General features: G+C 41.0%; 1 protein-coding gene across 4 annotated transcripts in view; it reads right to left on the bottom strand.

Moving 5' to 3' along the window:
- Positions 1 to 25,017, bottom strand: part of LOC139454232 (serine-rich adhesin for platelets-like) — a 117,577-nt gene that overhangs the window by 79,086 nt on the left and 13,474 nt on the right. For 3 of the 4 annotated variants that reach the window (XR_011652448.1, XM_071235832.1, XM_071235834.1), the window contains exon 3: positions 18,187 to 18,222. The exons of the other annotated variant lie outside the window; for it this stretch is intronic. The gene's annotated coding sequence lies outside the window, so the exon portion shown is untranslated. The remainder of the gene's footprint in view (positions 1 to 18,186; positions 18,223 to 25,017) is intronic. 4 annotated transcript variants of the gene reach the window in all.

Raw genomic sequence — 25,017 nt, 5'->3', positions numbered from 1 at the left:
CGTGCTCACGGTAATGTCTTTCCATGGGGGAAAAACATCAAAACTCATTAATTTGTGTATAATGCGCACCCCCTTCTACACAGCTGTGATTTTTGGAAAAAAAAGTGTGCACTATACTCAAGAAAATACGGTAATGGTAGGAAAACTATTGTTGCTTACTCAACATAAGGGTAAGAAACTCCTGGTCTGCTGCACTCACTAGGGTAACTAATATTCTGCATATTTCAAGGATCATAATTCCAGAAGTGTTTCTACATAAGTATCCAAGTTGTGAATCTATTCAAGCGTCATCAATAGCAGCACCTTCAACTGAACTACCCCTTCAGACCCAACACTGATTTACTTACTTTGTTGAAAGTATTTATTCCATATCCCACCATGGATTCACACAATACCATAGGTTCATCTGCACAATTAATATGGTTGTTATCTGTAATAACATAGATACAAACTTAGAAGTCTATGTACTTCCTCACAACAGGAGATGTGATTAACCTGCCTATTATCAAATCAACTTGAAAATAGAACACATCTGATGAAAATACTGCTGACAACACAAAATGTTGAAAAAATATCATTATTTTGCCAAAAAAACATAAAAGCTGATGAGTTTTTGATTATTTTGAAGGCATGAAGTACTCATTAAGTCAGGAACTGAATCTGAAAACTTCTCTAGGTGGACAAAAGTTCATGCCAAGAAAGTACATATAAATGTGTGTTTTTCGTGCTAATGACCATCAGACATAGGAAAATCTCATTTCCATTGAATTTCTGTCATAAATGAACATTAAAAAGAAAGTAATTAAATAATTTCTCTCGCAAATGTTAATAATTGCAGACTGAATTTAAAGATAACGTTTTATCTGATGAAAAATGTAATATTTCAGCCCTCCTTCATGCTAATGGGAGATTTCAAGTGTATGCACATAATCCCTGATGAAATTCAAAGCAATTTATGTTCTCTTACAGTCCTTTACAGCATTAAGACACCCAGATCAATAGAATAATGGATCAATAACTAATATAAAATAGGAAAATCTACAACTTTTGACAAATTAGAAACAATATTTAACCAACTTCATCGCAGAATTTTTGTCAGTAGCTTTCGCTATCCTCATTTCACAGTAGTGATTACAAGAGCTCCCTGAGACATGAAATAATCATTATAAAATGATGTACGATCCTTTCTGACCCCCGAAAGACCTCAGTGGAATTAATGTCACCAGATCCTAGTTACAAAAATATTTGTTTACTCCAGATTTCTCAATTTCAAGGCAAATGACACTTCTTATAGACAAAACGCAAGCGGACAAAGCACATTCTAATGCCAATCTGAACCTCCATTAATATCCCGATGGCTCTAGGTTCGTACATATGAATTCCCCTACACTGACGCAATAGCACAAGTAGCACCATTAGGGTGATTGGGGGGATCTGATTAATCGCAGAAAATTTAGCCACGCATACGGGTTTGGAGTAACCAAATTTGACAAGGCAGGTCATTACCTCCTCGCATGATGAATAATTTGAGGTCCTGGGTAAAGCCTGTTCACTTTCATTATACAGATGGAATATTAAATTCATCTATATCAGAGGTCGTCCTTCATTTGCCATGCTAGAATAGAAAGGCTCTTTCTATGGCCCAGGGGCAGATGGGAAACTCTAGGTCCATAACTCTCGAAACAAACTGACTCACTTAATGTAATAATATGGCTGCTACGTTTGGCCGACCTTTCGGACCAGGGTGATGTCTTTTCGGCATATGAATAGAGCCAATTAATGTTCTTATAGGTTCGGGACAAATAATTGCCTCTGCATGATCTTATAGAGTCTTAGGTCCTTCAAACGGACTAAAGATTGCTCCTGCGATGACCCTTGATGACCCTCAATAACATTTCATCTTGGGCGTGATGAAATATAGATAATTATTAGGTTGCACGTCCAAATCTAAGTAATCTGATGAGGACAGACAACCAGTGACAGAAAGGACACACTTTCAAAAGGACAAATCAATGTGATGTCTAACTAATCTCTGCTTGTCATTTTCAGAGAGAAAAATTAGTCTAGGTGTCATCACTGAAAAAGATGGAATTATACGTTTTGTGGGTGAAAAGAGCGAAAGGATACATGGCGTATAGGAAACACAAGAACTGATTACACTTAGGGCACACTTGTCAGGACCTCTATCGACCCAAATAATCAATAGAAAATTACCAGTTTCTTTGGCCATATCTAGTACAGAATTACATTAACTTTAATTCACTCTTAAGGAAAATGAACAGTTTGATCAATATATTTGTATGAAGGGAGAAAAAAAATACAGAAATTGTTTGAAACTACATAAAATTGACAAACATGATAAATCTGATTCATTTTCAAGGGAAAAAAAGAATATACTCAGTATGATTAGGTTATTAGTACATCGTTTGAGGTCAGTGCTCTTGATAATCAGAGTCTATGGTTTCATCATAACAAATTCTGACAGAACTGAAAATAATAATGTATTTTTAACACACCGAATAACTACATGTAACTACTCTCTTCATTATATATACAGAAGAATTTCTAAGTTAGGCATCACAATGAATTCCTCTTAAATCATGAACTCATAATCTCTTCTATGGATTATTAAATAAATCACATATCACCATGAAATCAACAACTAAAAACAAAAACAAAAACAGGAAGTCCCCAGCAAAATATATTGAGCTGTGGGCTCTTTTTCTGAATTTCGGTTTTTGAGGAAGAAAGATACAATCGGCTAAAGACATCACAGGACATGTTGATACTACCTGCATACTAGCTACAAGGCAAATAGTGTGAGTAAACTAACGGTGTGAATGTAGGTTTGTGTAATAAAAACACAGGGCACGACAATGTGAACTCAATTAATTGTTTGTTTGCAAGATACATTTAATCAAGATGACATACTACTGACATGTGCAGAAAGGGAATTCCATTGTAACATCTTAAGTCTTCTTGTCCCACCACATTATGAGTGAGTGGCTGAGTATGGATTTACGCCGTTTTTAGCTAATTCAAGCAATATCACGACAGGGGACACCAGAAATGGGCTTCACACATTGTACCCATGTGGGGAATGGAACCCAGGCCTTCGGCATGACAAGCGACCACTTTAACCACTTGCCTACCCCACTGCACCTCATCACATTATGACTTGATGTCCACCTTTATGCACCAGTCAGCAAAGTTACACCTCTATCAACTCGGCCTGTTGGTGATCAAGTCAGGACCAGTAAAACCATATCATGATAGCTTATCTGCTTAAACAGGACAATGGAATGGTCCCAAATACCAACAATATGGCCGGTAAAATCCATTGGACACCCTGTGAAAATTCCTTGGCACACCCATGCAAAATTTGATCTTTATTGCTTTCTTTATTTATGGAGAAGAAGCTCTTTCAATGAAATAAATAAACAACTGAATTTCTTTTCAACTAAAATCTGGTATTTTCAAATTCTGATGTCTTGAAAAAACAAAAATATGCTAAACGTCAGGGAACACCCACAGGAAAAATCAACTCAATCCATCAAATGGGTTCAGTGAAAAAAACATGAACATAGTTTACTATGCAAAGTTTCAGCCTTATAAGCCTTGTGATTTCGGAGAAGAATATCTTTAAACATTTCGAGAGTGAAGCAGTTCTGGAAAAGGGGTTGAAAATATGATCTTTTTGCAGATGAAGACAATGGACATCTAGGCCTATGGACAACGGATGCAACTGATTCTGGAGGAGAGTGTGGCATTGATATAATATTAAACAAAACTATAAAATTAATGTTCACATGGTCTATATTTGGCAATGTTGATACAGATGATGATACCCAAAACATTTAATTCCAGCATCATAGCCTTTCTTCTTTCAGATAAGATGTGAAAATTAGAGTCAAAAGGCACTGTAGCTCACCATAATGTTTCTGGAATATTATGTTAGATGAGGTGAGGTGAAATGGGGTTTAACGTCCCGCCAAAGATTATTGCACTTATATAGCGACGTGCATGCACGTGTGTGTGTGTGTGTGTGTGTGTGTGTGTGTGTGTGTGTGTGTGTGTGGCTGCTTGTACTAGTCCAGACTGATGCCATGCCACAGTTTTAACATGAATACCCCACTCAGACATAGTATATTGATTTCGAGCTGACCAGTCCTTGTTTTAGCCGAGTGCCAGACAGGGTAACAACAAGTACCATCTTTTAACGTCTTTTGGTATGACGCGGCTGGGGATCGAACCCCGGACCTTCCGCTCTCTGGGCGGACGCTCTACCATTAGACCACGGAGGCGGTCTATTATGTTAGATCCGAATGGTCATATAAGGGTAGAGAGGGAAATGCAACGAAATGACAGAGGTCTACTGCAGAGACATTTTCAAAGCATGTTCATTAAATTCATGGTACATGAATAACTAGCTTTGTAGATGGTCAAAATTACATGTTGACCGATACTACAAGGCACCATTGGTCAGTGTTTGAAGTAGTGACAAATATGACTCTACACAGCAACACATAACATGTTTTAGTAATTATGTCATGCAACAGAATTACTTTAAATTAAATTAAACATTCGCAGAAAAATCTGAGAAATGTTGTCAAATTACAGTATTGGCAAGTCATGTTTTAAGTTGTATCAGAATTCTGTGAGCTCACTTTTGAGACAACATTGCTGGTATCACAAACACAAAATTGCAGTTTAATAAACTGAGAGGTTTCAAACATGTTAAAATGCAGTAAAACTAGATAAATGGTATCATGTGAGGATCAAAGGTTGTAGCTTGGTAAAAAATATGCACAAAAAATGCATCTTATGTTATTCCACACACCACATACTTGCTGCATATCAAATTTCATGGTACATGCAGAAATGGCTAATTAATGGGAATAAATGACATTTTCAATATGGCTGCCGTGGCAGGCTTGTTTCAAATCAGATCAGAATTCTATGAGCACTTTTTAGATACAACCAGAGCTGGGATAATTCATCTACAGTTTCAGAGAAGTTGAAAATACCAAAGTTAATGCCAGATGGACTAACATGCCAAGCCATGTTCATGTTCAGATGAGCACAACGTGTCAACATGTTGGAGGTGTCTGTATAGCAGCGGCCATACAGACAATATGTTATGACAAGATCATGTGGCTCCTTTAACCAGATGAGCTTAAAACAAAAGAAACTAGCATATTCAAGAAATTCCATTTCAGTGATTTTAGATAACTATAAGTTTTCACAATCACTGATGGGTCTGCCAGAACTTCTTATTAATAATATGCACAATCATTCATTAATAAAATAGTTAATAACATTTTAAGGGCATTTAAGCTTTTCCCTTTGCAAAAGAATCTGTGCTTTGTCTGTAAATATTGAGCTTTCTAAAATGAAGAGCATTCACAAAAAACAGTCATGCATATGGAAACATATAATAGGCTAATCAGACCATAGTCATACCTTCCAAGCGCAATATTGTTTATTAAATATTGAAACACAAAACACTACTATTGAAATTAAATCACACTATTTACCAGCATCTATATTGTAACAGGTGGGGGTTGCCTGTTGTGAGGGGACATAATTGCTTCCAATTTTTGTTCTTGCCTCCATATTATCATAAACAAAGCCTGAAAATTAATTTTGATAATGTGTGCGCTGATGTACAGCACCATTCATGAAACTATTACACAGTTGCTTGGCTTGTGCAGCCTGATGAAAGGTCAACTCAGAATACCATGAGGGGTGGCTGAAAAGTTCTGAACCTGACTGGTAGACTGCATTGAAGGACTTGGTTGCTCTTTTTTACTTCAAAATAATCCGGCCAAGGTCCACACACTTCTTACAATGATGCTGGAGTGCCTGGATCACACTGGTATAGATGGTTTCCTCCAAGTTCAAAATGTCCTCAAGGGCAGAAATGATGTCATCATCATTTGCATAATGCTTGTCAGACAGTTCTTTCTTCAAGCTTGGGAAGAGGTGGAAATCTGACTGTACTAAAACTGTGAATAAGGGACTCCGGATGTTTAGGGAGTTTAAAGCCAATCATGCCAGCTGATGGAACAGACTTTGCCTTCCTCTTCGGAGGGGTTAGATGTTTCCACTGCTTTGAATGTTGTTTAGTCTCTGGCTGATAGTTCTGAACCCCAAACTCATCCATCGCTCAACAAAATCAGATGAGTCTGATGAACAATGAGCATCTCTGTTCAGATGTCAGAAGCACTGGAACCCAGCATGCAGAAACCTTTCTCATGCCAAGTTCATTCCTCAAAATGTTCTCAAATCTTTCATGAGAGGTGCCTAGTGTATTGGTCGGCTATGTGGCATGTGGGTAGCTGACGATCATCCATAATCATATCAAGTATTTTATCAACATTTCCTTACTGGTGGCTGTAGAATGTCTTCCTGATCTTGGACCGTCTTTAAGGCTCTCACTTCCAGTGTTCAAAATAAGTGCCTGTCGGTAGATCTTGTGTTGGGCCCATAGTTTCACATTTGTATGTGTCCTTATGGCCTGCAGTAAATTTGAGTGTTGAATTATTTATCACAATAAGCTGTAGTTTGTTTAATGAGGACCTAAAGAGTAAGTCTGTGGATTCTGATTCAACCTGGTAATTTGTTTTAATTCAAACCCTGCTCTCTTCCCCCATTGAACACCATATCCGCATGGGTGGCTGTTTGAGTTGGCCCTTTCAGTTGGCGATACTCGATAGGTAGTCCAGGTTGTCCATTTCCATCAACAGAGCCTACCTAGTCACTCTGATGCAGCCTGTAAACATGGGAAGTATTGCACTTCATACATGCACACTGTTAAGGGTGTACTAGACATGCTTCGTAGTTAGACTTAGAACTTTTCAGCCACACTTGTTTTAAAAACCCACAATTGTGCATCTGTTTTCCAATTCCATTTTTCCAGGACTGTTTCTACTGCTGTATGTAATACAAGCCAGTCTGTGAAGACACAGTTACAATATCACCTCCATTGCTGTGCCATCAAAATAACATTTTCTCCATAAATATCCGCTCTTTAATCTACATTTCTATCTAATAGTTTAATCTGTGTATACATATTTCATTATGCTGGAACATCAAAACACTGAACAAGGACATTAAGGAAAACGTACAGGAACTCCTATTACAGCTATATTATATTGAGAGTGAGAGAGACTAAAGTTTAGTCTATGCAGGAAGTAAAGCTGGTAACAGTACATTCAGGGGAGATAATGATACTCAGGTTGGACATAACACCAGCAAAAGAATAATAGTATACATTTATTCCTATCAAAATATTTTATCTCTGATTGAATAACAAATCTTTTATTGAATGAAATATCACACAATCATGTCAATAATTATAAAATTAGAAAGAAAAACCAATCTGTTTAATGATAAAGGTTAAAGTGACTTTGTGGCATATATTGTGTAGTTCTGATACCAGCTAATTGGGTGTGGATGTTTGTGTGCGGCTAAATATTTCAGCCTATAGTATCTGCTTATTGTAACCTTTACTTCACACTGAAGCAGTTTCTGTCTGTCAGTCAAGGACTTTGTCTCATAAAGAAACCATTCAAACACCATTCCTGAGATAAATATTATGTTTTCAGATTCAGATTTCAGGTCATAATAATATCTGTGCTTCAAATCTGAAAACCCATGACAAAAGCAATTAAACATGGACCCTTTCCACAACATCCTCCAGGGAAAAACCAATGTCCATCCCAACCATAACACTGCACACACCCTGGTCTCTCTACACCCAACACAGCACACACCTTGGTCTCTCTACCCCCAACACAGCACACCCCCTGGTCTCTCTACCCCCCAACACTGCACACATCCTGGTCTCTCTACCCCCAACACAGCACATCCCCTGGTCTCTCTACCCCCCAACACTGCACACACCGTGGTCTCTCTACCCCCAACACAGCACACCCCTTGGTCTCTCTACCCCCCAACACAGCACACCCCCTGGTCTCTCTACCCCCGAACACTGCACACACCCTGGTCTCTCTACCCCCAACACTGCACACCCCCTGGTCTCTCTACCCCCAACACTGCACACCCCCTGGTCTCTCTACCCCCAACACTGCACACACCCTGGTCTCTCTACCCCCAACACTGCACACCCCCTGGTCTCCCTAAACAAGGCACATCCCCTGGTCTCCGAACCAACAAGGCACACCCCCTGGTCTCCGAACCAACAAGGTACACACCCCTGGTCTCCGAACCAACAAGCCACACCCCCTGGTCTCCCTAAACAAGGCACATCCCCTGGTCTCCCTAAAACAAGGCACACACCCTGCTCTCCCTACCCCCAACAAGGCACACACCCTGGTCACTGTCCCTCCAGCAAGGCACACCTCCTTGCCTCCCTACCCATAACACTGCACACACCCTTGTCACCCCACCAACAAGGCACACACCCTGGTCTCCCTACCAACAACAAGGCACACACCCTGGTCTCCCTACCAACAACAAGGCACACACCCTGGTCTCCCTACCCCCAACAAGGCACACACCCTGGTCACTGTCCCTCCAGCAAGGCACACCTCCTTGCCTCCCATAACACTGCACACACCCTTGTCACCCCACCAACAAGGCACACAATCTAGTCTCCCTACCCAGAACAAGGCACCCCCATTGGTCTCCCTATCCATAACACTGCACACACCCTTGTCACCCCACCAACAAGGCACACACTCTAATCACTCTAGCCCCAACAAGGCGCACCCTGGTCACCAAAACCCCATGACGACAGAGACTTTACACATCCCACACCCAATTTCAATTTCCATCTGTATGACAGTGTGTCTGTTGTGTTCAGGTCATCTGTGTGACAGTGTGTCTGTTGTGTTCAGGTCATCTGTGTGACAGTGTGTCTGTTGTGTTCAGGTCATCTGTGTGACAGTGTGTCCGTTTCTGTTGTGTTCAGGTCATCTATGTGACAGTGTGTCCGTTTCTGTTGTGTTCAGGTCATCTGTGTGACAGTGTGTCCGTGTCTGTTGACACATACCCTGGTCACCCCACGTCCATCTCAACATGCACCCCAGCCACCACCCTTAACACATGGCCTATTCCCTACAGCCTGTGCAAGTCCTCCTTCACCCCTTGTATCACCAAGTTAAGTTGGTCATGTGTTAAGCCCTGCAGGTGTGTTCCCTAATAAGCTGCATCTTAAATCTACATTGACACTGCTCATATTTCAGGGGACAAATTCTCTCCTAGCTATCTCTCTATCTCAATAACACCTTTCTTCTCAGACAAATCACTCATTTTTTGTCCAACAAAATGCCTGGTAGTGCCGTATATTCAGAAACTATGTGCAAACAAAACCCAAGCCATTTGTTTACTTAGCTTGTAAATCATTAAGATCAGTTCTACCCTGGGGTAGATGGTTAGAGATAACTGCCTCATTGTGCAGTAAACCTTGCTATCGAGATGGACTCCTTCTTACAGATGCACATTAATAATACAGCTGGTCTTTTACTATCATTGTTTTCACTCTGAAACTCATCTTGATAATTCAAATAACAGGATAAGAATCACTAGTTAAAAGCTTCCCTCTCCCCCCAGAAGAGATACTGTATTCCCTGTCAGATTAACAGTGGTGAAGATTCATTACACTTGTCAGTTATCTGCCCCAGAAACGACTTAACCATAATACATAAATACCCATGCTGGAAGAAATTAATAATTAAGTATGTAGTTTTATTCTGCTCTTGAACACAAGGCAAGTCCGTGTACTAACTGTACTAACACTAATGTGATCCTGTATAGATTGGAGAGCTCATGATAATACCTCTTATACAGACAGTGTGACTTAATGACTTCCTTTTAAAAATGACAACCAATACAAGGTATTCTTTTTGTGTAAATTGATAATCTTGAACCAGTTGACAATCAGCAATCAGCTGCCTTCTGCGTTTAACCTCCCAGAGCAGAAATCAACCAGCACAAAAGGACCTACCATCAGCTTACCAATTTAACCTAATTAATTTTGTCTTATCTGTATATAAAGTTCATGATAAGTTCCCAGAAAATCTTGAGGGATTCAGTGTTTCAATGGTCCACAGCAACCCATACTTTTTGTAAGAGTCGGGTTAATGGTTTGGGTGGTCACTGACTTGGTTGATTTAGTCATCATGCCCTAATGTCGAGGATCATTGCTTAAAAAGATAGCTCAATTTTTGTATATTGCCCCAAAACTATCAAAAACCTTAGGGTCATACAATTGTCCAGGTCATGACAAAGCTGATTGTTTACCACAAACTTAAACTCTCAGAAATTATACTGTAACTACCACCCATCACTAAATCTAAAATAAAAGCTGAAGAAGAGCACACAGATGACCTGTACACAACAGACACAGACACACTGTCACATAGATGACCTGTACACAACAGACACACTGTCACACAGATGACCTTAAACAACAGACATTGACACACTGTCACATAGATGACCTGTACACAACAGACACAGACACACTGTTACACAGATGACCTGTACACAACAGACACACTGTCACACAGATGACCTTAAACAACAGACATTGACACACTGTCACATAGATGACCTGTACACAACAGACATTGACACACTGTCACACGGATGACCTGTACGCAACATACATTGACACACTGTCACACAGATGACCTTAAACAGACATTGACACACTGTCACACAGATGACCTGTACACAACAGATATGGACACACTGTCACACAGATGACCTATACACAATAGATATGGACACACTGTCACACAGATGCAGACACAGTCACACAGATGACCTGTACACAAGACAAACTGTCGCACAGATGACCTGTACACAACAGACACACTGTCACACAGATGACCTGTATGCTACAGACATGGACACACTGTCACACAGATGACCTGTACACAACAGACACAGTCACACAGATGACCTGTACACAACAGACACACTGTCACACAGATGACCTGTACACAACAGACACAGTCACACTGTCACATAGATGACCTGTATACAACAGACACACTGTCACACAAATGACCTGTACACAAAAGACACACTAACACACAGATGACCTGTACACAACAGACACACTGTCACACAGATGACCTGTACACAACAGACACAGTCACACAGATGACCTGTATACAACAGACACGGACACACTGTCACACAGATGACCTGTATGCAACAGACACAGTCACACAGATGACCTGTACACAACAGACACACTGTCACACAGATGACCTGTACACAACAGACACAGTCACACAGATGACCTGTACACAACAGACATGGACACACTGTCACACAGATGACCTGTACACAACAGACACAGTCACACAGATGACCAGTATACAAAAGACACACTGTCACACAGATGACCTGTACACAAAAGACACACTACCACACAGATGACCTGTACACAAAAGACACATTACCACACAGATGACCAGTATACAAAAGACACACTGTCACACAGATGACCTGTACACAAAAGACACACTACCACACAGATGACCTGTACACAAAAGACACATTACCACACAGATGACCAGTATACAACAGACATACTGTCACACAGATGACCTGTACACAAAAGACACATTACCACACAGATGACCAGTATACAACAGACACACTGTCACACAGATGACCACTATACATCAGACACACTGTCACACAGATGACCTGTACACAAAAGACAAGGACACACTGTCAGTCTACACAGGGCATGGGTTAACATCCTCTATCTGGACTGTGTAACAGAATATCCTTTAGTTTGCAGAAAGTATAGCATTTCATTTACTTTGTTTACTGTTTAGATAATGATGGGCCTCGTGAAACACAAGATGCTTACATGTCTGCCATCGACAACCTACTAAACACTGCTCCGCACCTCATCAGGTAGGATAAAGGGCTTAACAATAAACAGGATTTAATTAAAAGGAAGTTATAGATGAAGAGTTAAATTTAGGTTTGAATTAAAATACTAAATACTAAAAAAACATCAACAAAATTAATTTTTAGAATTCCTATTAATAATGCAATATCTAAATGAATTTCACTTTAAATATGTCCAGTTCATTATCTCGAAATACACTGAAAAGATCCATCTTATTTTAGATACAGAATATATTTTTCAAAAAGACAACCAAACAGGAAGAATGTATTCTTTTTCAGTGAAATGTGCTAAAATACTAAAGGTACCAAGTTTCATCCCTAGAGCAACTAACTAAAAAATATCAACGTAATAAATTACTGTAAAAAGAGGGTCTCCCTGACAACAGGCAACCTGGCCAGTGTGCGCTATTACGTAATATAAACTCAGTCAATCTTTCAGAACCTTTACAACATTCAAAGCCTTGAGACATACAGGTATGATTCTGACGCTAATTAAAAGGTGTCGCATACCATTTAGCCAACGAATAAACATGAGTAAGGACAAACTACCCCTTGTTTAAATGGGGATACCTAGTGATCTTAGAGCTGGCAGAGAGGTAAGTTTTTACAACAAATGAATTTTATAGGATCACACAAAAGTCATAATACAAGCTTTAGATAGCTGATAGCTGAAGAAGGAATTAGAACTGCACCCTAACAAACAAGGTGAAAGGCTATGCCCATTAAAGATTGCTGATAAAATAAATATCTCCTGTACCCGAGGTTTAACAAGCATGATTCATACCTTATTGTGTACCTGTCTATTTGTGTTATCAAAAGAATGCTAAATTAATGTGACAGTGAACCAGCTAAATGGGTTCATGGTCTATTACATGTTGTTCTGTCACCTGGGTGAAACAGGGATTTTACAGGGTATGATCTGGGGCATGTATGATCCATACGTTAAAATATACAGGATTGAATTCACCTTACAGGAGATAGCTAAACCAATGTCTCATTATATAAGACAGCTATGCGATAAATTGCAAAGAACAATGACGAACGAAGCGTTTATTTCAGATAAAACACACTCCTATCATGACGTAATTTCTGGAGATTCGAACAAACGCTCGCAACTAGATGACGTCATAAATTGGACGACGTTATTTTTGAGAGGGAAGTGTCTAGCGACTTGCTCCCCAAAGATGTAGCTGGGCAATGCAGATGAACTCAATGGCTGAATGATCACATCTAAAAAGTGGGAGAGATATGACAATCAGTACTGGGAGAAAAGGTACAGATAATTGCCGTGAATATTGTGATAGTATCTGGGAAATACCAAATGTAACCCCCCTGTTCATTAAATGAATTTGTCCAACATTGCCGAGGTCTGGTTGTATTCAGGGACTTAGGGCTGAGATGGGTAACTCGGGTACCCGGGTTCGGGTGAATACTTAGTAGGACCCGGGTACTCAAAGGACTACCTGGACCCGTGGTTAGTCACATCATATATTGTTTAATGACACAAATTAACAAGCTTGTACATTTTATTAACATCCTTAAAGAGGCTGTACAAAATGTTGATATCTCATATAAGAAAGTAATGACTCGTCATTGTTTGCAGTGTTTTATTGTACAATAAACAACTTGCACTCATCGTTTATTTCGTAAATACACTGTACACAACTTCAATTACTATTAGGTATATATTCATGTTCTGGAACAGAGACTGAATATCCCATAATGATAGAGAAATAACATGGTTACAGTGATACTGCTTGTTCTGAGACTTCAGAATGGTTTGAGGGTCATGGATTCCATCTGTCAGGCATCAGAGGCTCTGAGTTCGGTCCACAGAAGGATCTTAAAACTTCGACTATCATACATCAATGGTAAAGAATAGGACTATAATGTGTGTGTGTGTTTGTGTGTTTGTGTGTGTGTGTGTGTGTGTGTGTGTGTGTGTGTGTGTGTGTGTGTGTGTGTGTGTATGTATGAGGTCCTTGATCAATATTCAGTATTCTTACCACTGATCTGTGGACAAAGAATTAACAGGTTCCAATGGCCAGTCATATATTGAACAAAACAGCATTTTACTGAGGAATGATCCTTTGTCATAATGTTTGCAATGAATCTACAAGAGATAATATGCAGCAAAAAAAAATCAACAAGTCAGTTCACAAAGACTCAGAGGGGCTTTCACCCAGGGAAGGATGCATCTCAAGTCTTCCCTTCATACAGCTTTACACATGTGATTCTTGGATAGGTTGACAAAACCTTAATAAGAACGTGATATGAACATGCTTGCATCCTTCGTACGTATTCACATTTCCCCTGAAATCAAATGTCTTAAATGTGTATCCTTCACTGTTACTTATGCACAGCTCTCTTGACAATACATTGAAGATGAACTGAAGGACACTTTCCTTCAGTTTGTTATAGAGGCATACACAGAAATATGATGACAGTATCATAACTATAATTTGAATAACTTCAAACTTAGTGTTCAGAATACAATCAAGACATAAAAATAGCCACATCAGAATATATTTGCTTACATACCAAACACTGTTAACCACATACTTCTTGTCTGAAGTGACAAATGTTTATCAAAAGTATCAAGATTATATGATAATCTTCCCTCAATAATACAAACAAATAAAAGGAAAATCAATAAGTATATAAAGCTGTCATTTCAGCAAATTCTTGCTCAAACACAACATTGTAAAAAACACTGGTAATGAGTTCAACTTATGAAACAAACAAACAAACAAACAATGATTTATGTACGGAAATATCAAAGATTAACATCCAAAAACAAGAGATTAACATCTCCCCTTTGGTGTGTACAGAGGTGACGCACAAGATGACTCTGAAGCCAAGATAGGAACCCCAGGATCTGGACAGAAGGAAACATTTCCCCTTTGGTGTGTACAGAAGTGACGCACAAGGCCGATCTGAAGTCAAGATAGGAACACCAGGATCTGGACAGAAGGAAACATCTCCCCTTTGGTGTTTACCGCTGTGATGCACAAGACCACTCTGAAGCCAACATAGGAACACCAGGATCTGGACAGAAGGAAACATCTTCCCTTTGGTGTGTACAGAAGTGACGCACAAGACCACTCTGAAGTCAAGATAGGAACACCAGGATCTGGACAGAAGGAAACATCTCCCCTCTGGTGTTTACCGCTGTGACGCACAAGACCACTCTGAAGCCAAGATAGAAACACCAGGATCTGGACAGAAGGAAACATCTCTCCTTTGGTGTGTACAGAGGTGACGCACAAGGCCACTTTGAAGTCAAGATAGGAGACCAGGATCTGGACAGAAGGAAACATCTCCCCTTTGGTGTGTACAGAGGTGACACAAAAGACCACTCTGAAGGCAGATAGGAACCCCAGGATCTGGACAGAAGGAAACATCTCCCCTTTGGTGTGTACAGAGGTGACACACAAGGCCACTCTGAAGTCAAGATAGGAACACCAGGATCTGGACAGAAGGAAACATCTCCCCTTTGGTGTGTACAGAGGTGATGCACAAGGCCACTCTGAAGCCAAGATAGGAACCCCAGGATCTGGACAGAAGGAAACATCTCCCCTTTGATGTGTACAGAAGTGACGCACAAGACCACTCTGAAGTCAAGATAGGAGACCAGGATCTGTACAGAAGGAAACATCTCCCCTTTGGTGTGTACAGAGGTGACGCACAAGGCCACTTTGAAGTCAAGATAGGAGACCAGGATCTGGACAGAAGGAAACATCTCTCCTTTGGTGTGTACAGAGGTGACACAAAAGACCACTCTGAAGCCAAGATAGGAACACCAGGATCTGGACAGAAGGAAATATCTTCCCTTTGGTGTTTACCGCAGTGATGCACAAGACCACTCTGAAACCAAGATAGGAACACCAGGATATGGACAGAAGGAAATATCTCCCCTTTGGTGTGTACAGAGGTGACGCACAAGACCACTCTGAAGTCAAAATAGGAGACCAGGATCTGGACAGAAGGAAACATCTCCCCTTTGGTGTGTACAGAAGTGACGCACAAGACCACTCTGAAGTCAAGATAGGAGACCAGGATCTGGACAGAAGGAAACATCTCCCCTTTGGTGTGTACAGAAGTGACGCACAAGACCACTCTGAAGCCAACATAGGAACACCAGGATCTGGACAGAAGGAAACATCTTCCCTTTGATGTGTACAGAGGTGACGCACAAGACCACTCTGAAGTCAAGATAGGAACACCAGGATCTGGACAGAAGGAAATATCTCCCCTTTGATGTTTACCGCTGTGATGCACAAGACCACTCTGAAGCCAAGATAGGAACACCAGGATCTGGACAGAAGGAAACATCTCTCCTTTGGCGTGTACAGAGGTGACACAAAAGACCACTCTGAAGCCAAGATAGGAGACCAGGATCTGTACAGAAGGAAACATCTCCCCTTTGGTGTGTACAGAGGTGACGCACAAGGCCACTTTGAAGTCAAGATAGGAGACCAGGATCTGGACAGAAGGAAACATCTCTCCTTTGGTGTGTACAGAGGTGACACAAAAGACCACTCTGAAGCCAAGATAGGAACACCAGGATCTGGACAGAAGGAAACATCTTCCCTTTGGTGTTTACCGCAGTGATGCACAAGACCACTCTGAAGCCAACATAGGAACACCAGGATATGGACAGAAGGAAACATCTCCCCTTTGGTGTGTACAGAGGTGACGCACAAGACGCCTCTGAAGTCAAGATAGGAACACCAGGATATGGACAGAAGGAAACATCTCCCCTTTGGTGTGTACAGAAGTGACACACAAGACCACTCTGAAGCCAAGATAGGAACACCACGATCTGGACAGAAGGAAACATCTCCCCTTTGTTGTGTACAGAAGTGATGCACAAGGCCACTCTGAAGCCAACATAGGAACACCAGGATCTGGACAGAAGGAAACATCTCCCCTTTGTTGTGTACAGAAGTGACGCACAAGACCACTCTGAAGCCAACATAGGAACACCAGGATCTGGACAGAAGGAAACATCTCCCCTTTGTTGTGTACAGAAGTGACGCACAAGACCACTCTGAAGTCAAGATAGGAACACCAGGATCTGGACAGAAGGAAATATCTCCCCTTTGGTGTTTACCACTGTGATGCACAAGACCACTCTGAAGCCAAGATAGGAACACCAGGATCTGGACAGAAGGAAACATCTCTCCTATGGTGTTTTCAGAAGTGACGCACAAGGCCACTCTGAAGCCAAGATAGGAGACCAGGATCTGGACAGATGGAAACATCTCCCCTTTGGTGTGTACAGAAGTGACGCACAAGGTCACTCCGATGCCAAGACAGGAACCCCAGCATCTAGTCGAAAGAAAGATCTACCCTTTGGTGTGTAGAGGTGATGTGCAAGGCAACACTGAAGCAAATATATATGAACACCGGGATCTGGGCAGAAGGAAAGAGCTTCTGATGTACATCATGATAACTCATATTCTTATTATCATTGCATGCAGTATAAAGTGGAACACACACACAGTTCATTCTTTTTTTGGTGCTGCTCAACCATAGTTAGTGAGTTAAGTTTAAAGCTGCTTTTGTTTTACCTTGCAATGTGGTGGTATGGACAAAATGTGGAAACATAATAGGTTTCTGGTACTGCTAAAGGACACAATTCTGCACAGCAAATTGCAACACCTTAAACACCCTGGCTTGTGCCCCTTGATCAACCATTGTCTCTGGATACCCAGACTGTAGAAAGTAAGTATACTGACTTACACATGACTTCAGTTACTGATGACACATCAAATAAAATCCTCTTTTTCTATGATAGTTTGGGCAGGCATATAATGACAAGGACACGGTGCTGTTTCTCTCTCAGATTCCAAGCAGGTTGGCTTGGGGGTACGGACACAGTGCAGATGAATACTGTGACAAAAGGTGACACTTTGTCTCAAGCAGGGACATAATTTGTATATCATCATGATGGATTTCATTAAAGTCATGTGTCATATTTCAAATTGTCATGATGAATCATGACCATGATATATTAAGCACATACTTTCAAATAAAAGTCATCATTTAAAAATAGCCACTGACTCCTTATGTGGGCATTGTCATTAAGTAAATAGCAAGTTCTTATACATTTAATCTCACCATTATAGAAACTGACAGGTCATAAGACATATACAAACGGAAAAAAGAAAGTGACTATGTCTTATCATATAAAATGTCAATTTTATCATATGAAAGATCTTTTATAAAACTTTCAGCCTTTGATCTCAGACCACAATGCACACATTCACATACCTTTATACAGGTGAGATGGCAAGTACTCTCCTTGATCTGAAAACAATAAATAACCATAAAACACCTGTTTTTAATGTATCAGCTTATTAAGACCCCCTGTGCATTCCTATTAATTATGATAAAAGGTCCATATAGCATAAATGACAATCCCCCCAAAAAACTTGATACTGTATTAATTCAAATCAGTCCACCAGGTAAGGAAGTAAGTTTGCAAGGTTCCTAGTCATAATGTACTCGTATAACCCAAGTTGAACTACATAAGTCGCTCAACACCACAGCTGTGTTTAGGTAGTGGAATGGTATCAGTTGTGCAGAGACAATACAGTAAGTCACCAACAGACATCAAGAAGTGAAATGCATTCAATCTGCGGATATACTGAATAATTAATTCAAAGATAATTAAAACAAACTGTCACACTATAAGCATTGACACAAGTTTAATATTGAAGTGCACAGATGAATATGTTGCAGCCTTGGTATCGGTATTCAGGTGGATCAAGATCCCCCCTCCCCCCCCCCCCCCCCCCCCCCCCAACACACACTGCCGAGAGAGGATTTGGATTCGACTCCATCCTTTTGAAAATCAAATATAGTCTGTTAAAGATAAACTCCCACTCAACAGATGAGAGGGGATTTTTATATATGACCCTCGCCCCCCCCCCTGGAAATCAAAAGTAGAATGTTAAAGACAATGCCTCTCTCTCTTCCCCCCCCCCCCCCCCAAATCCACATGTAGACTCACTGAGAGAGGATTTTGATATTTGGATCACTTCCTAAAACTTCCTTAAAACCAAATGTAGTATATTGTAGAGAATTACGGCACCACCACCACTGAGAAGATTTTTTGATATATTGGAACCCCCTATTTAAAAATGATGGATCTGTCCTTGCCACATGGACAAGATAAACTAGTTGTTGATAGAGTGAGCAACAATCCAATTGATCTTTCCTCGTGTTTTCCCGACCTGTCCTTCCTACAGCTACTGTGACTAGTTGGTGTCAAACTTGTGTTAACTAGTCCCAAGGTGTCTTTAGGTATTTTAAGGCATGGTTTCTCATCGGCTAAGCTTACAGGAAAGACAGAAACTGCACACATGGGCTACTGACTCATCGCACACAGACTGCAGATACAGCAAGCCAGAATTGAGCTGACTCAACAATACTGATGGTATAGAATGAATCTGGTGTAGGTAAACCACACACGAGTGTATCTGGAATAGGTGAAGCTACAGAGATACAAAGCCCAAGTCACAAAATCCAGTGCCAATGCTAGATGTACCCCGGTACTTGTGCCTCGTTCTTCCATGTTGATGATAAGTATACTTATTTATCACAAAACTGGTATAGCCTAGTGGTTGAAGCTTTTGCTTGTCACGATAGTCTAGGTTCCTTGACCCACATTTTGGTGTCCCCTGCCATGATGTTGCTGGAATTTTGCTGAACCCTGAGTAAAGCCATACCAACTCACAATATACCAAACAACTTAATGGTGTCAACAGCTATACATACACATGCCCCATAAACCCAGTGATTGCAAATGATGTATTTCATAAAATTGTTGCCAGGCAGTGCTACTGTGCCACCAACATGAACCTATGGCTAGTTTGAAGAAACTGTACGTCTAACTGAGCCACATAGGACACATTCAATCAATTTACAAATCTTACAACATTAATATGCGTGGAATAAGTAACCAGTCTGATAATAAAATGTTAAATGTACATTATAAAGTGACGTCAAAATATATGTGAACAGCCAAGATGACATCTGGGAATAATTGGCCCCATACAGAGAGGGGGTCCTCTACCTCCATTGATAAGCAATAGTTCCCAAACATTCAAGCCCTGCACAATAATTACAGAGCATTACTGTGATTATAAATCTGTAACATAGCTTTAATCTTATTCACATATAAGACGTATAAAGTTACACTGAACGATTCTCTTTAAGTTTACAGTTACTGAACCATGCTTTAAACACACACAATATCCTAATGATATAATTACATAAAATGTAAAATTTAATTGACTGAAACCTGATTTATACTGGCAAATAATTGGAGGATCAGTGCTTCATAAACAGGGCCAGTGTTTTGAAGAGAGGAGGGGACAGTTCGGTGCTAATGCAGCAAAGCATTAAGTACTTGTGACTCTTGTCATTACACACTGACATTGAATAATGCTAATTACAGAATACTTCGAGAGACTAGAAGTCATTACAGCTAAAATTATAACTTAAAGAGCATAATAACAACAGATGCAGTCATCCCTTAATATTCAGGGTTAATAACCATCAAAGGATCTCAGACACGTCGTTTCTGTTCAAACTCTGAAGTGTCTCACAACGACTTCTATGCTTTCAAGCATAATCAAGTAGTAAAAACATCAAGACAATGTCCATAACATTTCAACAATAAATTTCCACACGTTGGAACACTCAGTGAAACAAGGACCTATATGACCATGAATGCTTTACCTATACTTTACACTTAATTGAGGGAGGGCAATTTCAGTTTTATCTACAGTTGTCTTAACAACTGTGAGTCAAGGAAGAAGCCAGACCCCCTCCATGTTTATATAGGGTTTTCCTGGGAGGTATTCACAATCATGATTAATTGTTTTGCACCTCACATTGGCTCCAGCCAACAGAAGCTAGCAGTAAACCCTGGACTTACTATAACAGATATCATGAACACTAGCTCTCTCAACAAAAACTCTTCACACAAAACCATTATGCTTTGAAAAGCTTTAGATAAACCTTTTTTTTCAGTGGCTATATCACCTAAGTTGATCATTCTTCTTTACTTTAGTAATGTCTTCTTGAATTCCATTTGTTCAAATTCAGACGAGTCAACTTTCAAAATCTGTGAATTTGAACCGTCATGATCTACACATCTCCTTTGCGACAACTGTTTCAAAATGTGAAACAGTCTAACAGCCTTCTCAGGTAAAGTAAAACCCAGTTCTCATGTACGGGAGCTCATAAAAATCCTGTATGAATGAGTATTTAAAGTAACTTTTACTGCCACATACATAAGACCATGTTGTTTGAAAGAACATAGAAACTCCTTAACTCCATAATGCCCTTCATTCTGCTGTAATTGGGAGTACTACCTACACTGATACAGAATCATAATTCTAAAACATTTGTGTTATGTCTAAATACCACTATATTTGCTAAAGTATTCATTGAATGCACACAAAGGAATGTTTTGGTCACCATTATTAGTGATATGTATTAATAGGTAACAAATTGTGAAGAAGGAAGTTGTTCAAATACAAAATAATATTAATGCAGGTTCCAAACAAACACACAAACAACCCCTTGCCCCCCCCCCCCCCCCCCCCCCCCAAATTAGTAAATAAAAAAAATATTTGTCAATATCCATATTTTGGTTATATAACAGAATATCAGCATAATGGGGGCAGCTCAAGTGATGTATGTGTATTTACCACTTCTGGGAAACTCATAAGTATTGTGCTAACATACCTGGGATCATCATGAAGGGGAATCTGTATTTGAAGCTACAATCGGCAGATCATGATACAAGTTAGGGATGTAACTCTGCCCAGCAAATAGTGGCACCTTACATCGCTGTGCCACCCATTACTCTGATTGGAAACTGAGTGGACACAAGGAGATATACACTCAGAAAAGTGTCAGAAAAGGCTAACAAAATGTACAATCAACACCGGACAGTCACCATATTGACCTCAGAGGAAGGTCATCATACAGGCAGAAGAGGAAGGTCACCATACAGACAGCAGAAGGTCCTCATACAGACAGTAGAAGGTCCTCATACAGACTGTAGGCCGTACAGACAATAAATGTCATCATACAGACAGTAGAAGGTCATCATACAGGCAGAAGAGGAAGGTCACCATACAGGCAGAAGAGGAAGGTCACCATACAGGCAGAAGAGGAAGGTCACCATACAGGCAGAAGAGGAAGGTCACCATACAGGCAGAAGAGGAAGGTCACCATACAGGCAGAAGAGGAAGGTCACCATACAGGCAGAAGAGGAAGGTCACCATACAGGCAGAAGAGGAAGGTCACCATACAGGCAGAAGAGGAAGGTCACCATACAGGCAGAAGAGGAAGGTCACCATACAGGCAGAAGAGGAAGGTCATCATACAGGCAGAAGAGGAAGGTCACCATACAGGCAGAAGAGGAAGGTCACCATACAGGCAGAAGAGGAAGGTCACCATACAGGCAGAAGAGGAAGGTCATCATACAGGCAGAAGAGGAAGGTCACCATACAGGCAGAAGAGGAAGGTCACCATACAGGCAGAAGAGGAAGGTCACCATACAGGCAGAAGAGGAAGGTCACCATACAGACAGCAGAAGGTCCTCATACAGACAGTAGAAGGTCCTCATACAGACTGTAGGCAATACAGACAATAAATGTCATCATACAGACAGTAGAGGGTCATCATACAGAAAGTAGAAGGTCCTCATACAGACAGTAGAGGAAGGTCACCATACGGACAGCAGAGGAAGGTCATCATACAGACAGCAGAGGAAGGTCACACAGAGAAGAGAAGAAGGTCCTCATACAGACAGCAGAGGAAGGTCATCATACAGACAGCAGAAGAAGGTCCTCATACAGACAGTAGAGGAAGGTCACCATACAGACAGCAGAGGAAGGTCATCATACAGACAGCAGAGGAAGGTCATCATACAGACAGCAGAAGAAGGTCCTCATACAGACATTAGAGGAAGGTCATCATACAGACAGCAGAGGAGTGAGTGATTGAGTATGGTTTTACGCCGCTTTTAGCAATATTCCAGTAATATCACAGCGGGGGACACCAGAAATGGGCCATGAAATTGTACCCATGTCGGGAATCGAACCTGGGTCTTCGGTGTGACGGGCAAACACTTTAACCACTAGGCTACCCGACCGCCCCGACAGCAGAGGAAGGTCCTCATACAGACAGCAGAGGAAGGTCTCCATACAGACAGCAGAGGAAGGTCATAAAGAGAAGAGAAGGTCCTCATACAGACAGCAGAGGAAGGTCATACAGAGAAGAGAAGAAGGTCCTCATACAGACAGCAGAGGAAGCTCTTCATACAGACAGCAGAGTAAGGTCATAAAGAGAAGAGAAGAAGGTCCTCATACAGACAGCAGAGGAAGGTCATAAAGAGATGAGAAGAAGGTCCTCATACAGACAGCAGAGGAATGTCATAGAAACAGCAGAGGAAGGTCCTCATACAGACAGCAGAGGAAGGTCATAAAGAGAAGAGAAGAAGCTCCTCATACAGACAGCAGAGGAAGGTCATAGAGACATCAGAGGAAGGTCCTCATACAGACAGCAGAGGAAGGTCATAAAGAGAAGAGAAGAAGCTCTTCATACAGACATCAGAGGAAGCTCCTCATACAGACATCAGAGGAAGCTCCTCATACAGACAGCAGAGGAAGCTCCTCATACAGACAGCAGAGGAAGGTCATAAAGAGAAGAGAAGAAGGTCCTCATACAGACAGCAGAGGAAGGTCATAAAGAGAAGAGAAGAAGGTCCTCATACAGACAGCAGAGGAAGCTCTTCATACAGACATCAGAGGAGGGAGTGAGTATGGTTTTACGCTGCTTTTAGCAACATTCCAGCATTCCTTTCTATGTGGGGTGGTTGGGTTTATCCTCTCTATGTGAGGGTGGTGGGTTTATCCTCTCTATGTGGAGGTGCTGGGGTTTATCCTGTCTCTGTGAGGGTTGTGGGGTTTACCCTCTCTCTGTGGGGGTGGTGGGGTTTTTACCTGTCTCTGTGAGGGTGGTGGGGTTTATCCTCTCTATGTGGGGTGGTGGGGTTTATCCTGTCTCTGTGAGGGTGGTGGGGTTAAACCTCTCTATGTGGTGGTGGTGGTGGTGATGGGGTTTATCCTGTCTCTGTGAGGGTGGTGGGGTTAAACCTCTCTATGTGGTGGTGGTGGTGGTGTTTATCCTGTCTCTGTGAGGGTGGTGGGATTTATCCTGTCTCTGTGAGGGTGGTGGGTTTTACCCTCTCTATGTGGGGGTGGTGGGGTATATTCTGTGTCTGTGATCCTCATACAGACAGTAGGGGAAGGACATAGACAGGTAAAAGGTCTTCAGACAGTAGAGGAATGTCATACAGACAGAAGAGGAAGGTCATACAGACAGTAGAGGAAGGTCATACAGACAGTAGAGGAAGGACATGCAGACAGTAGAAGGTCATCATACAGACAGTGGAGGAAGGCAGTGTTGTTCCGTGACTGTGACCTTGCGGGACTTACGCAACATTTCTGTGCATGATGCAATAAAAATACAACAACGCGTCCGGGTGGGCGCACTAAGCTTTTCCGCTTCATTTACCTCAATGTAATTTTATTCCGAAAGGTTGTGTTTTATAAGTAAACACTGCAGTCAATCATCAGCATGTTTTTTAAACCAAATGTGTCCGCCATGTTTGGGATTAGTATGGTGATAGTTTTGACCAATCGTAGGCAAGCTTACAATTGATGACAGCAGGGCTGCACTGAATATTATTTTCCGACCAATCAGATTTATTGTTTCTCAATAGACACTGTCATAGCCAGCAGTGACAAGCGTGGCGTCTGCTAAACCGAAGATGCGACAAATGCACATGGAAACATTTTTTGTGTCGTCGTTGGGTAAAAAACAAAAGAATGATGACAGAGACAATCCCATAAATAGTCCGAAAGACATTTCTGATGATTCAGTCGGTTCTAATTTTGAAGATAAAGTATGCGATGCTAATGTGTCGTCAGTAGATAGATCATCATCAATTTTGCTTTATTAGGGATGAGGCCCTCCAAAATTTTAGAAGGCCCCTTCATTGACACCAAGAGGCCC

Source organism: Haliotis cracherodii, unplaced genomic scaffold (assembly GCF_022045235.1).
Source record: "Haliotis cracherodii isolate W230 unplaced genomic scaffold, xgHalCrac1.p SCAF_10, whole genome shotgun sequence".
NCBI lineage: Eukaryota > Metazoa > Mollusca > Gastropoda > Lepetellida > Haliotidae > Haliotis > Haliotis cracherodii.
This window is presented reverse-complemented; position numbering and strand designations above follow the sequence as displayed.